The sequence below is a fragment of the Heptranchias perlo genome, chromosome 12 (genome assembly GCF_035084215.1).
Source record: "Heptranchias perlo isolate sHepPer1 chromosome 12, sHepPer1.hap1, whole genome shotgun sequence".
Classification (NCBI taxonomy): domain Eukaryota; kingdom Metazoa; phylum Chordata; class Chondrichthyes; order Hexanchiformes; family Hexanchidae; genus Heptranchias; species Heptranchias perlo.
The window spans coordinates 21,696,671-21,711,191 of NC_090336.1; the positions used below are offsets into that span (position 1 = coordinate 21,696,671).

At 45.2% G+C, this 14,521-nt stretch overlaps 1 protein-coding gene across 1 annotated transcript in view; it reads left to right on the forward strand.

Annotated features, from left to right (window-relative positions):
- Positions 1-13,751: 13,751 nt before the first annotated feature.
- gtf2h1 (general transcription factor IIH, polypeptide 1) overlaps positions 13,752-14,521 on the forward strand; it is an 82,135-nt gene continuing 81,365 nt past the window's right edge. Inside the window, exon 1 of the mRNA XM_067993766.1 lies at positions 13,752-13,869. The gene's annotated coding sequence lies outside the window, so the exon portion shown is untranslated. The remainder of the gene's footprint in view (positions 13,870-14,521) is intronic.

Here is a 14,521-nt window from a genome sequence, read left to right on the forward strand (position 1 = left end):
GAGTGGCGGGGGGGCAGCTGGTCGTGCCCGGAGTCACGTAGAGAGCGGAATCGGAAAGGGGATTTTAGTTATCGTGAGGAAGTGGTTAGGGTGAGACATATTAATAAATATACTGGGGGGGGGGGGGGGAAATTGAATAGATCAAGTTGCATTTGGTGCTATATGTTATTTGCATAGTCATGATGAGTCTCCATAAAGATATGCAATAGAGATATTACTGATTGTGAGGATCAGCCTTTGGCGGGTATTTCCAATTTTAGTAAACGCACGTCCAACCCGTCGGCATAAATGGCTGTCCTGTCCGTGTGCTGTCATCTGCATGATCCTCCAACAGATATACGTCACCCTCGTGTAACTTCATAAGTAGCAGGCAGAGAGGATCCCAATACAAGTGCAAGGAAGTTGGTGCTTTGTGCAGTGTGTCTTATCGACATGTTCTGTTATCCGGATACGGTGGGGATCCGCTTTGAAATGGATCACAGATATCGACACAGTCTGATCTCAATTGTAAACAATTTTACAACACCAAGTTATAGTCCAACAAATTTATTTTAAATTCCACAAGCTTTCGGAGGCTTCCTCCTTCCTCAGGTGAATGGTGTGGAAATGATCTGATCTCAGTCTGATCTCAAACATTTGTTTACTTTGTCCCAGTGAATATGCATCTCTTACTCCCACCCCCCTCCCTCAACCGATTGGTTTAGTTGGCCTTTTGTTCGGCATTGTGTACTCGTGTCCCAGGTGTGGCTGAACATTCTGTGAAATTGCCCCTGTGTAGAATTTCATTTCCTTCTCCGAACCAGGAGGAGCGAATAGGAGGGTAATTAAAGACTAGGTCATAGAGACGGATTTTTTAGGAGTGCTTTAAAGGTGCAGGGAGAGATATAGAGGGAGAGAAATTCAGGGAAAGGTCTCAGAATATTCTGGTTTTATATCTTAGCTGATTTATTCAGAAATGAATTTTGCTTTTATCAACCTATTTAAAAATCTCAATCAAAGAGATTGAAAAAGCTTCTCGCTGGATGTGTGGAACAGACTCGAAAAGCATGTAGTAGCATCAAGGGAGCTGGATTGAAAAATTTTGAGACGAGGAATTGAAAATTATAGAGATTAATAGCAGTAGGGAGTAGGGGAACTTGGTTCCCCACTTCCTTCTGTGCTCGCTCCTGGAAAAAACTCCCTTACAATGCCACTTTCATATTCCCAACTGTCTAGCCTTTGGCCCTCCATTCACCACATTTCTGCTCAATCATATCCTCACCTCCACCTTTGATGCCCTTGTTCCGACTAAAACCATTAATCTCTCTCACCCTGGTCGTTCTCCCTGGTACGGCCCGCATTTCCACTCCCTTAAGTCCAAGGGACACAGACTTGAACGTTTATGACGGACAACTGGTTTAGCCATTCATCGCCAGATCTGGCTGGACCACATAAAGCACTTTCAGGTTCTGCTCTCCTCTGCCAAAAGTGCTCACTATTCCAGGCTTCTCTTCACCACGAACCGTCGTCTTAAACCTCTCTCCCCTCACCACCACCAAGTGCGAGGAGCTAAAGGACTTCTTTGTCACTAAGATTGAGGCCATCTGTTCAGCTGCCTCTGCCACTTCCCTTCCTTCCCTTAGCCACCAAGCTAAATTTCGCCTACAGTTCCCCCCTCCCTAGCCCTGAACTTGCATCTTTCTCTAGTTTCTCTCCCCTCAAGCCCCTCTCCCAAAGCTCATCTTGTCCACAAGACCCACCTCCTGCACCCTCGCCTAGTTCCGTTCCTATCTATCCAGTTGTAGCCAGAGAATTATCTGCAATGGCTTCTCTTCGTGCTCCCACACCGTTACCTCAGGAGTCCCCCAAGGATCTATGCTTGGCCCTCTCCTATTTCTCATATACATGCTGCCCCTTGGAGACATCATCCGAAAACACAACATCAGTTTCCACATATACACTGATGACACTCAGCTCCACCTCACCTCCATGTTGAGCATCACTTGGAGGAAGCACTGAGGGTAACAAGGGCACAGAATGTACTCTGGGTGGGGGACTTCAATGTCCATCACCAAGAGTGGCTCGGTAGCACCACTACTGACCGAGCTGGAAGAGTCCTGAAGGACATGGCTGCCAGACTGGGCCTGTGGCAGATGGTGAGCGAACCAACACGAGGGAAAAACTTACTTGATCTCGTCCTCACCAATCTACCCGTCGCAAATGCATCTGTCCATGACAGTATTGGTCGGAGTGACCACCGCACAGTCCTCGTGGAGACGAAGTCCCGTCTTCACACTGAGGACACCATCCAACGTGTTGTGTGGCACTACCACCGTGCTAAATGGTATAGATTCAGAATAGATCAAGCAGCTCAAGACTGGGCATCCATGAGGCACTGTGGGCCATCAGCAGCAGTAGAATTGTATTCCAGCACAATCTGTAACCTCATGGCCCGGCATATTCCTCACTCTACCATTACCAACAAGCCAGGGGATCAACCCTGGTTCAATGAGGAGTGTAGAAGAGCATGCCAGGAGCAGCACCAGGCGTACCTAAAAATGAGGTGAAAACCTGGTGAAGCTACAACTCAGGACTACGTGCATGCTAAACAGCGGAAACAACATGCTATAGACAGAGCTAAGCAATTCCACAATCAACGGATCAGATCAAAGCTCTGCAGTCCTGCCACATCCAGTCGTGAATGGTGGTGGACAATTAAACAACTAACGGGAGGAGGAGGCTCTGTAAACATCCCCATTCTCAACGATGGCGGAGTCCAGCACATGAGTGCAAAAGACAAGGCTGAAGCGTTTGCAACCATCTTCTGCCAGAGGTGCCGAGTGGATGATCCATCTCGGCCTCCTCCCGATATCTCCACCATCACAGAAGCCAGTCTTCAGCCAATTCGATTCACTCCACGTGATATCAAGAAACGGCTGAGTGCACTGGATACAGCAAAGGCTATGGGCCCCGACAACATCCCAGCTGTAGTACTGAAGACTTGTGCTCCAGAACTAGCCAAGCTGTTCCAGTACAGATACAACACTGGCATTTACCCGACAATGTGGAAAATTGCCCAGGTATGTCCTGTCCACAAAAAGCAGGACAAATCCAATCCGGCCAATTACCGCCCCATCAGTCTACTCTCAATCATCAGCAAAGTGATGGAAGGTGTCGTCGACAGTGCTATCAAGCGGCACTTACTCACCAATAACCTGCTCACCGATGCTCATTTCGGGTTCCGCCACGACCACTCGGCTCCAGACCTCATTACAGCCTTGGTCCAAAGATGGACAAAAGAGCTGAATTCCAGAGGTGAGGTGAGAGTGACTGCCCTTGACATCAAGGCAGCATTTGACTGAGTGTGGCACCAAGGAGCCCTAGTAAAATTGAAGTCAATGGGAATCAGGGGGAAAACTCTCCAGTGGCTGGAATCATACCTAGCGCAAAGGAAGATGGAGGCCAATCATCTCAGCCCCAGGACATCGTTGCAGGAGTTCCTCAGGGCAGTGTCCTAGGCCCAATCATCTTCAGCTGCTTCATCAATGACCTTCCCTCCATCATAAGGTCAGAAATGGGGATGTTCGCTGATGATTGCACAGTTCCATTCGCAACCCCTCAGATAATGAAGCAGTCTGAGCCCGGATGCAGCAAGACCTGGACAACATCCAGGCTTGGGCTGATAAGTGGCAAGTAACATTCGCGCCAGACAAGTACCAGGCAATGACCATCCCCACCAAACTTGGTGTTGTAAAATTGTTTACAATTGTCAATCCCCAACAGGAGAGAGTCTAACCACCTCCCATTGACATTCAATGGCATTATCATCGCCGAATCCCCCACCATCAACATCCTGGGGGGTCACCATTGACCAGAAACTTAACTGGACCAGCCATATAAATACTGTGGCTACAAGAGCAGGTCAGAGGCTGGGTATTCTGCGGCGAGTGACTCACCTCCTGACTCCCCAAAGCCTTTCCACCATCTACAAGGCACAAGTCAGGAGTGTGATCGAATACTCTCCACTTGCCTGGATGAGTGCAGCTCCAACAAGACTCAAGAAGCTCGACACCATCCAGGACAAAGCAGCCCGCTTGATTGGCACTCCATCCACCACCCTAAACATTCACTCCCTTCACCACCGGCGCACAGTGGCTGCAGTGTGCACCATCCACAGGATGCACTGCAGCAACTCGCCAAGGCTTCTTCGACAGCACCTCCCCAACCCGCGACCTCTGCCACCTAGAAGGACAAGGGCAGCAGGCACATGGGAACAACACCACCTGCACGTTCCCCTCCAAGTCACACACCATCCCGACTTGGAAATATATCGCCGTTCCTTCATCGTCGCTGGGTCAAAATCCTGGAACTCCCTTCCTAACAGCACTGTGAGAGAACCGTCACCATACGGACTGCAGCGGTTCAAGGCGGCGGCTCACCACCACCTTCTCAAGGGGAATTAGGGATGGGCAATAAATGCCGGCCTCGCCAGCGACACCCACATCCCATGAACGAATAAATCTCTCTCGACCCCTGTCCTACATCCAGTACTGGATGAGCAGAAATTTCCTCCAACAATATGTTGGGAAGACCGAAGCCATTGTCTTCGGTCCCCACCACAAACTCCGTTCCATGGCCTCCGAATCCATCCCTCTCCCTGCCCACTGTCTGAGGCTGAACCAGACTGTTCGCAACCTTGGTGTCCTACTTGACCCTGAGATGAGTTTCCGATCCCATATCTGCTCCATCACCAAGACTGCCTAATTCCATCTTCATAACATCGCCCGTCTCCGCCCCTGCCTCAGCTCATCTGCTGCTGAAGCCCTCATCCATGCCTTTGTCACCTCTAGACTTAACTATTCCAATGGTCTCCTGACCGGCCTCCCATCTTCTACCCTCCATAAACTTGAGCTCATCCAAAACTCTGCTGCCTGTATCCTAACTCTCACCAAGACCCGTTCACCCATCACCCCTGTGCTTGCTGGCCTACATTGGCTTCCCGGTCCAGCAACGTCTCAGTTTTAGAATTCTCATCCTTTTTTTCAAATCCCTCCATGGCGTCGCCCCTCCATATCTCTGTAACCTCCTCCATCCCTATGTCCATCCTAGATCTCTACGCTCCTCCAATTCTTGCCTCATGTGCATCCCTAATTTTAATCACTCCACTATTGACGGCCGTGCCTTCAGCTGCCCAGGCCCTAGCCTCTGGAATTCCCTCCCTAAACCTCTCCGCCTCTCTCCTTTAAAGTGCTTCTTAAAACCTACCTCTTTGTCCAAGCTTTTGGTCACCAGGCCTAGTATCTTATGGGGCTCGGTGTCAAATTTTATTTGATAACGGTTCTGTAAAGCGCCTTGGGATGTTTTACCATGTTAAAGGTGCTATATAAATGCATGTTGTTTTTTTAATGTAGGAGGATCAACAAGTAACGAGGAAGAGGGATGATTATATATGGACACTTGGCCAAATGGCTTTTTCCTGCCTTGGACTTTATGTTGCTAAATACTGCATTTTATTTTATCATCATCTGTATCATCCTACATTGCTGGTGGTTTAAAGAGTGTGTACTTTCACTGCATATTGATATTAACATTCTGCTAAATAAAAGTTTAAAAAAATCTTTATGAGGATTTTCATTTAGGGCAGATATAAAACCCTATTTATGTATGAGTCGGAGTACACAAAGCGAAACTATCAATGATGGCAGTATAGAAAACTATATCTAGAATTTAAGATATACAAAGGCTATGTGCACAAACCTTTATACTCTCTGCTTTAAAAGGATTTATAAATCTGAGCTATCCATTATGTAGAGATGACCATCTCCCAATTGTAATGGAACAGCACATAAAACTCAACTAGCTGTGACCCAGAAGCACTGCCACAACCAGTCGGAACTCTAGAAACTAATATTTCCTGATCTCCTGGCCATCATCTTGGTTCAGTCAATTTTTTTTGCAGCGGTTAGATTGGTCCCTGTAATTGGACACATGTCCTGTTGCTTGCTGTTCTGATCGGTCTGTGATGACAGTAGCATATGAAGATTGGAGCTCAAGCAGCCATGTGAAGCTGAGTCACAAAACTCACCGACTATGCAAATTCTTTCCTGAATTCAAGGTCACAACCTAAGCGCATAATCTGTCCTGATTCTCCAGTGCAGTACTGAAGGAGTGCTGCATTGTCAGAGGTTCCATCCTTTCAACAATACATTAAACAAAGGCTCCATGTGCCTGTTCTGGTGACACTATTCAAAGAGCAGGAAGCTCTCCCAATGTGCTGACCAATAGTGCTCCTCGACCAGTACTGCTAAAAAAAAATTAGCTGGTCATTCATTTCATTAGTGTTTGTCAGATCTTGTTGTGTGCAAGATGGCTGCCACATTTGCCTACATAACACTCACTGCACTCTTCAAAGTCATTTATTGTATGTAAAGCACTTTGAGACAGTTTTGAGGGACCTGATAAGGTGCTATATAAATGTAAATATCAGATCATCAGGTTTTGAACATTATAACATTAAATGTTCATTCTAATTGTATTAAAGAGTGCTAATATTAAAGTTGCAGAGTAGTAATCAGTAAACGTACAGCTTTCACAAATTGGCATTTTGCTGTTTGGAGACTGGTGCTTGTGGGTGCCGTTAAATACTGGGGTCTTTTCTATCCTTCTAGACTTTTCAGCTCTTGTACCTTAGATTATTCTCATAGTTGAGTCCCAACTAGGCTTTCAACAGTATCTTCATCAGCCTTGGTATATGGGTAAGCTTTTTTGGGGGCAACTAAGGATATGCCCTGCAGCCATGGCTCACGACAACATTGGGATACCCAAGGAAAAGAGGCCAGGAGAGGTACGATGCCAGAAATGCAACTATCAGGTCACACTGGAAACCACCATTGGCATTATCAAATGGCATTGCCATTGCTTGGGCCAAATTGGTGGGGGGTTACAGCATAGATCAGTCAAGACCTGTAAGATTATTGTTGCCTCTGTCTTCCACAACACTGCCCTCCAAAGAGGTCTAATTATGGAGCAGCAGAAGAAAACAGCAAGAAGCAGAAGAATCTTAATGGCCTTTTCCTGATAAGGAGTCAAGGATCATAACTTTGGTCACCTCCCCTCGCCATCCCCCCGTGTCATTAAACGGAGTAAGAAATGGGAGGGTGGGGAATGTAGTGGGATAAGGAGTAGGAAACATACATGGAATGGGATAAGGAATGTGAGGCAGTGATATGGGGCAAGATAGCAAATGGGAAGCAGAGACATCGTGTGGGATAGATAGTGACAAACAAAGATAAGGTGTGGGATAAGGAATTGAAGACAAAGACTGGGACAGAAAATGGGAGGCAGTTTTAATCTTACATGGAAATGTGGAGACAAGAAGCAGGACATTTTAGAAGAAAATCCTGTACATATGGAAGTACTTGGAAAGATCAGAGATGTATGAGGAAATAATTGATTAACCTGTACAGGAGCCCTGTTCTGTAAATCTGTAAGCTATGTGATAGAATTCACACTCTTTAATTGTGATTTTTCTGCACAGGATACTTGTGCTGCAGTGTCATCTTATTGTACAGGATCCCTTTCCTGGATTAGTGATTTATATATAATTGGATTCTTGTCTAACTTCACAGGGTCCTTGCTGTGTAATGGCAAAGATCTATTTGAGTCCAGACAACAGTGATCAATCCAAATAATTGTAACAGTGATCTATCTGTAGAGGATCTCCTTTCTGCAGTGAAGATCTATTTGTACAAGATCCCTGTCCTGTAATAATGATTTCTCCATACTACTCCCTCTTCTATAATAATGATCTCTCTATAACAGAATCCCTATCCTACAATATATCATCTCTCTGTACTGAATCCCTGTTTATGATAATATTCTCTCTGTATAGTATTCCCTTCCTGGAATAGTGATATATCCGGATAGGTTCCCTGTCCAGTAATAGGAATCTATGTGCTCAGGAATGCTTTTCTGTAATACCATTCTATACATAACAGAATCTCTGTCCTGTGATGATCAATCTTTATAGGTTCCCTGTCCTTTGATGGTCTGTAGGTGCCAATCTCTTCCTCTTGAAGCCAAACCATGGAATGCATTCAAGATTGTTTCCTAGAACCAACCAGGGAACAAGCTATTTTAGATCTTGTATTATGTAATGAGACAGGGTTAATTGGTAATCTCACAGTAAGGGATCCTCTGGGGAAGAGTGATCATAATATGATAGAATTTCACATTGAGTTTGAAAGTGACGTACTTAAATCAGAAACTAGAGTCTTAAACTTAAATAAAGCCAATTACATAGGTATGAGGGGCGAGTTGGCAGAGGTAGATTGGGAAACCAAATTAAAGGGTATGACGGTTGAAAAGCAATGGCAAATATTTAAAGAAATATTTCAATATTCTCAACAAATATATATTCCATTGAGAAATAAAAACTCCATGGGAAAAGTGGCTAACTAAAGAAGTTAAGGATAGTATTAGATTAAAAGAGACCTATAATGTTGCCAAGAAGCAGTAAGCCTGAGGATTGGGAGTTTTTGAAACCAGCAAAGGATGTCCAAAAAATTGATGAGAGAAAATAGAATATGAAAGTAAACTAGCAAGAAATATAAAAACGGATTGTAAGAGCTTCTACAAGTAAAAAGGAAGAGAGTAGCAAAAGTAAACATTGGTTCCTTAGAGGCTGAGACAGGAGAAATTATAATGGGAAATCAGGAACTGGCAGATGCGTTAAACAAATATTTTGTATCTGTCTTCACAGTGGAAGATTTAAAAAACATACAAGAAATAATGGGGAACCAAGGGTCTAATGAGAGTGAGAAACTTAAAGTAATTAATATCAGTAGAGAAAAAATACTTGAGAAAATAATGGGACTAAAACTGATAAATCTCCTGGACCTGATGGCCTACATCCGAAGATTCTAAAAGAGGTGGCTGCAGAAATAGGGGATGCATTGGTTGTGATCTTCCAAAATTCCAGAACGGTCCCAGCGGATTGGAAGGTAGCAAATGTGACCCCGCTATTCAAGAAAGGAGGAAGAGAGAAAACAGGAAACTACAGGCCAGTTAGCCTGATATCAGTCATTGGGAAAATGCTGGAATCCATTATTAAGGAAGTGATAACAGGGCACTTAGAAAAATCATAATATGATCAGGCAAAGTGAACATGATTTTATGAAAGGGATATCGTGTTTGACAAATTTATTAGAGTTTTTTGAGGAGGTAACTAGTAGGGTAGATAAAGGGGAACCAGTGGATGTCGTATATTTGGATTTTCAAAAGGCATCCGATAAGGTGCCACATAAAAGGTTGTTACACAAGATAAGGGCTCATAGGGTTGGGGGTAACATTAGCATGGATAGAGTATTGGTTATCGGATAGGAAAGAGAGTAGGGATAAACGGGTCATTCTCAGGTTGGCAGGCTGTAACTAGTGGGGTACCGCAAGGATCGGTACTTGGGCCTCAGCTATTTACAATCTATATTAATGACTTAGATGAAGGAACCGAGTGTAATATATCCAAGTTTGCTGACGATACAAAGCTAGGTGGGAAAGTAAGCTGTGAGAAGGACACAAAGAGTATGCAAAGGGATATAGACAGGTTAAGTGAGTGGGCAAGAAGGTGGCAGATGGAGTATAATGTGGGGAAATGTGAGATTATTCACTTTGCTGGCAAGAATAGAAAAACAGAATATTTTTTAAATGGTGAGAAACTATTAAATGTTGGTGCACAGAGAGACATGGACGTCCTCGTACAAGAAACACAAAAAGTTAGCATGCAGGCACAGGAAGCAATTAGGAAAGCAAATGGAATGTTGGCCTTTATTGCAAGGGGGTTGGAGTATAAGAGTGAGGAAGTCTTACTACAATTGTACAGGGCTTTGGTGAGACCTCACCTGGAGTACTGTGTACAGTTTTGATCTCCTTCACTCAGAGGGTTGTGAATCTTTGGAATTCTCTACCCCAGAGCGCTGTAGATGCTGAGTCATTGAATATATTCAAGGCTGAGAGATACACAGATATCTGGACTCTAGGGGAATCAAAGGATAGGGCAGGAAAGTGGAGTTGAGGTTGAAGATCAGCAATGATCTGATTGAATGGTGGAGCAGGCTCAAGGGGCCATGTGGCCTAATCCTGCTCTTATTTCTTATGTTCTTATGTTGACCATGATTTTCTCCTATTCGTGGAGAGCAAGTTTGTCCAGTATTGAATCAGACAGGTGGCATACCCCAGAGTCATAGAATTTTAACACACTGAAAGAGGCCACATGGCTCATCTTGCCTGTGCCAGCTCCCTGAATGACCTATCCACTTAGTCCCATTCCTCATACAATTTGCCTTTTTCAAGTATTTATCCAATTCCCTTCTAAAAGCTATTATTCACAACCTCAGCTTTCAACTTCAATCACAAAGTTACCTACCTCTATCTCCGTAACATTGCCCATCTTCATCACTTCCTCAGCCCAACTGATGCAAAAACACTCATCCATGCCTTTGTCACCTCCATACTCGACTATTTCAATGCTCCCCTGTCCAACCTCCCATTCTTCACACTGTAAACCTCAGCTCACCCAAAATTCTGCTGCCCATATCCTATCCCGCACCAAATCCCGTTCGTCCATCACCTCAGTCCTAGCTGACCTACCTTGGCTCCCAGTCCTCCAGCAGCTGAAATTTCAAATTCTCATCCTCTTATTTGAATCATCCACCGCTACAGGTGAGGTGCCTGAAGATTGGAGGGTAGCAAATGTTGTGCCTTTGTTTAAGAAGGGCGGCAGGGAAAAGCCTGGGAACTACAGACCAGTGAGCCTGACATCTGTAGTGGGTAAGTTGTTAGAGGGTATTCTGAGGGACAGGATCTACAGGCATTTGGAGAGGCAGGGACTAATTAGGAACAGTCAGCATGGTTTTGTGAGAGGAAAATCATGTCTCACGAATTTGATTGAGTTTTTTGAAGGGGTAACCAAGAAGATAGATGAGGGCTGTGCAGTAGACGTGGTCTACATGGACTTCAGCAAAGCATTTGACAAGGTACCGCATGGTAGGTTGTTACATAAGGTTAAATCTCATGGGATCCAAGGTGAGGTAGCCAATTGGATACAAAATTGGCTTGACGACAGAAGACAGAGGGTGGTTGTAGAGGGTTGTTTTTCAAACTGGATGCCTGTGTCCAGCGGTGTGCCTCAGGGATCGGTGCTGGGTCCGCTGTTATTTGTTATTTATATTAATGATTTGGATGAGAATTTAGGAGGCATGGTTAGTAAGTTTGCAGATGACACCAAGATTGGTGGCATTGTGGACAGTGAAGAAGGTTATCTAGGATTGCAACGGGATCTTGATAAATTGGGCCAGTGGGCGGATGAATGGCAGATGGAGTTTAATTTAGATAAATGTGAGGTGATGCATTTTGGTAGATCGAATCGGGCCAGGACCTACTCCGTTAATGGTAGGGCGTTGGGGAGAGTTATAGAACAAAGAGATCTGGGAGTACAGATTCATAGCTCCTTGAAAGTGGAGTCACAGGTGGATAGGGTAGTGAAGAAGGCATTCGGCATGCTTGGTTTCATTGGTCAGAACATTGAATGCAGGAGTTGGGATGTCTTGTTGAAGTTGTACAGGGCATTGGTGAGGCCACACTTGGAGTACTGTGTACAGTTCTGGTCACCCTATTATAGAAAGGATATTATTAAACTAGAAAGAGTGCAGAAAAGATTTACTAGGATGCTACCGGGACTTGATGGTTTGACTTACAGGGAGAGGTTAGACAGACTGGGACTTTTTTCCCTGGAGAGTAGGAGGTTAAGGGGTGATCTTATCGAAGTCTATAAAATAATGAGGGGCATAGATAAGGTCGATAGTCAAAATCTTTTCCCAAAGGTAGGGGAGTCTATAACGAGGGGGCATAGATTTAAGGTGAGAGGGGAGAGATACAAAAGGGTCCAGAGGGGCAATTTTTTCACTCAAAGGGTGGTGAGTGTCTGGAACGAGCTGCCAGAGGCAGTAGTAGAGGCGGGTACAATTTTGTCTTTTAAAAAGCATTTGGACAGTTACATGGGTAAGATGGGTATAGAGGGATATGGGCCAAGTGCAGGCAATTGGGACTAGCTTAGTGGTATAAACTGGGCGACATGGACATGTTGGGCCGAAGGGCCTGTTTCCATGTTGTAAACTTCTATGATTCTAAGTTTAAATTCCTTCATAGCCTCGCCCCTCCCTATCTCTCTAAGCTCCTTCAGCCCTACAACATCCCCATGAAACTCTCCATTCCTCTGACTCAGGCCTCTTGCGCATCGAACCCTGCCTTTGGCCCACCATTGATGGCTGTGTTTCAACCACACTCTGGAATTCCCTCCTAAACCCTTCCACCTCCCTCTCCTCCTTTAAGGTTTTCCTTAAAACCCACCTATTTGACCAAGCTTTTTGTCACCCCTGCTAAAATCTTTCTTTGGCTTGACATCCTCTTTCTTTTTTTTAACACCTCTGTGAAGTGCCTTGGGAATTTTTTCTACATTAAAAGCGCTGTATAAATGCAAATTACTGTTATTATTATGGATTCTGCTTCCACCACTGTTTCTGGTAGGGAATTCCACATCTTAACAACCCTGTGTATAAAAAATATTCACCTATTCTCTCTCTTCATTCTTGATGATGATCTTAAGTTTAAGTCAGAAATTAAAGGGGTGCAGGAACAGATACCTGGGGTTCACATACACAAATCTTTGACAATGGCAAGATAAGCTGATAAGGTTGTTAAAAAAAACACATACAGGATCCTGGGCTTTATAAATGGGGCCATAGAGTACAAAAGCAAGTAAGTTATGCTAAACTTTTAAAAATCACTGGTTAGGCCTCAGCTGGAGTAATGTGTCTAATTCCTGGCACCACACTTTAGGAAAGATGTCAAGGCTTTGGAGAGGGTACAGAGGAGATTTACCAGAATGAGACCAGGGATGAGGGACTTCAGTTACATGGAGAGACTGGAGAATCTGGGATTGCTCTCCTTAGAGCAAAGAAGGTGAATGGGAGATTTAACAGCTGTTCAAAATGACTAAGGATTTTGATTTTAGTAAATAAGGAGAAACTGTTTCCACTGGCAGGGGGGGATCCAGAGGTCACATATTAAAGATAATTGGCAAAAGAACCAGAGATGAATTTTTTTTTAAAACTCAGCAAGTTATGACCTGACATTCACTGCCTGAGAGGGTGGTGGAAGCACATTCACTTCAGTACAGAACTGCGTATAGACAGAAGAAAAAAATGCAGGGCAACAGGGAAAGCCCAGGGCTAACTGGATATCTCTTTCAGAGATTCTCACAGACACAATGGACCCCCTCTGTGCTGTAAGGTCCCATATCTGAAATGCAAATTGCACCTCAAAGTCTGGTATTTAACATGACGAACACTCTCCCCGCCTAACTCTGAGTGAAAGCATCGAGCAGTTAATTATAGTTTAACTGAATTTTCACCAGGAAAGCGAACTGAACCATCACCCCCCTGTCCTGCGCCGCCCGACACTGCTCCCTGTCCGACCATAAACCGAGCCCGAGCTGCGAGGTCTTTGTCAGCGCCGACAGAATCAGGCTTGGAAAAGCCTGCAGGACCAGGCCACGCCACCGCTCTGCTCACGCTCAATCCGGGCCCGGCCCGGCCCGGCCCGGCGCGGCGCCGTCGCCGTCGCCTGCGCGTCACTGCCGGTCACGTGCCGCCCGCTGGCTTCCCCCGCTAGGAACCTTTGTCCGCGGCCCAGTTTTGCGGGTGTGGAGTTCCGGGGGTCCGGAGAGACGGGAGGGTGCTGTTGATGGTGGATGTCAGAGAAGTTGAAGTCGAGTTTGGAGCTGGAGCCCGAGGGAAGGAAGCGTCAGCAGGTACCTGGGAACGGGACAGGGGGCAGGTAAGGGGATAACAGACCTTGAGCAGTGTGCCAGTGTACCCGGAATAGAGTGTACATCTAACAGTACCAGTGTACCCGGAATAGAGTGTACATCTAACAGTGCCAGTATACCCGGAATAGAGTGTACATCTAACAGTGCCAGTGTACCCGGAATAGAGTGTACATCTAACAGTGCCAGTGTACCCGGAATAGAGTGTACATCTAACAGTACCAGTGTACCCGGAATAGAGTGTACATCTAACAGTGCCAGTGTACCCGGAATAGAGTGTACATCTAACAGTACCAGTGTACCCGGAATAGAGTGTACATCTAACAGTGCCAGTATACCCGGAATAGAGTGTACATCTAACAGTACCAGTGTACCCGGAATAGAGTGTACATCTAACAGTGCCAGTATACCCGGAATAGAGTGTACATATAACAGTGCCAGTGTACCCGGAATAGAGTGTACATCTAACAGTGCCAGTGTACCCGGAATAGAGTGTACATCTAACAGTGCCAGTGTACCCGGAATAGAGTGTACATCTAACAGTGCCAGTGTACCCGGAATAGAGTGTACATCTAACAGTGCCAGTGTACCCGGAATAGAGTGTACATCTAACAGTGCCAGTGTACCCGGAATAGAGTGTACATCTAACAGTGCCAGTGTACC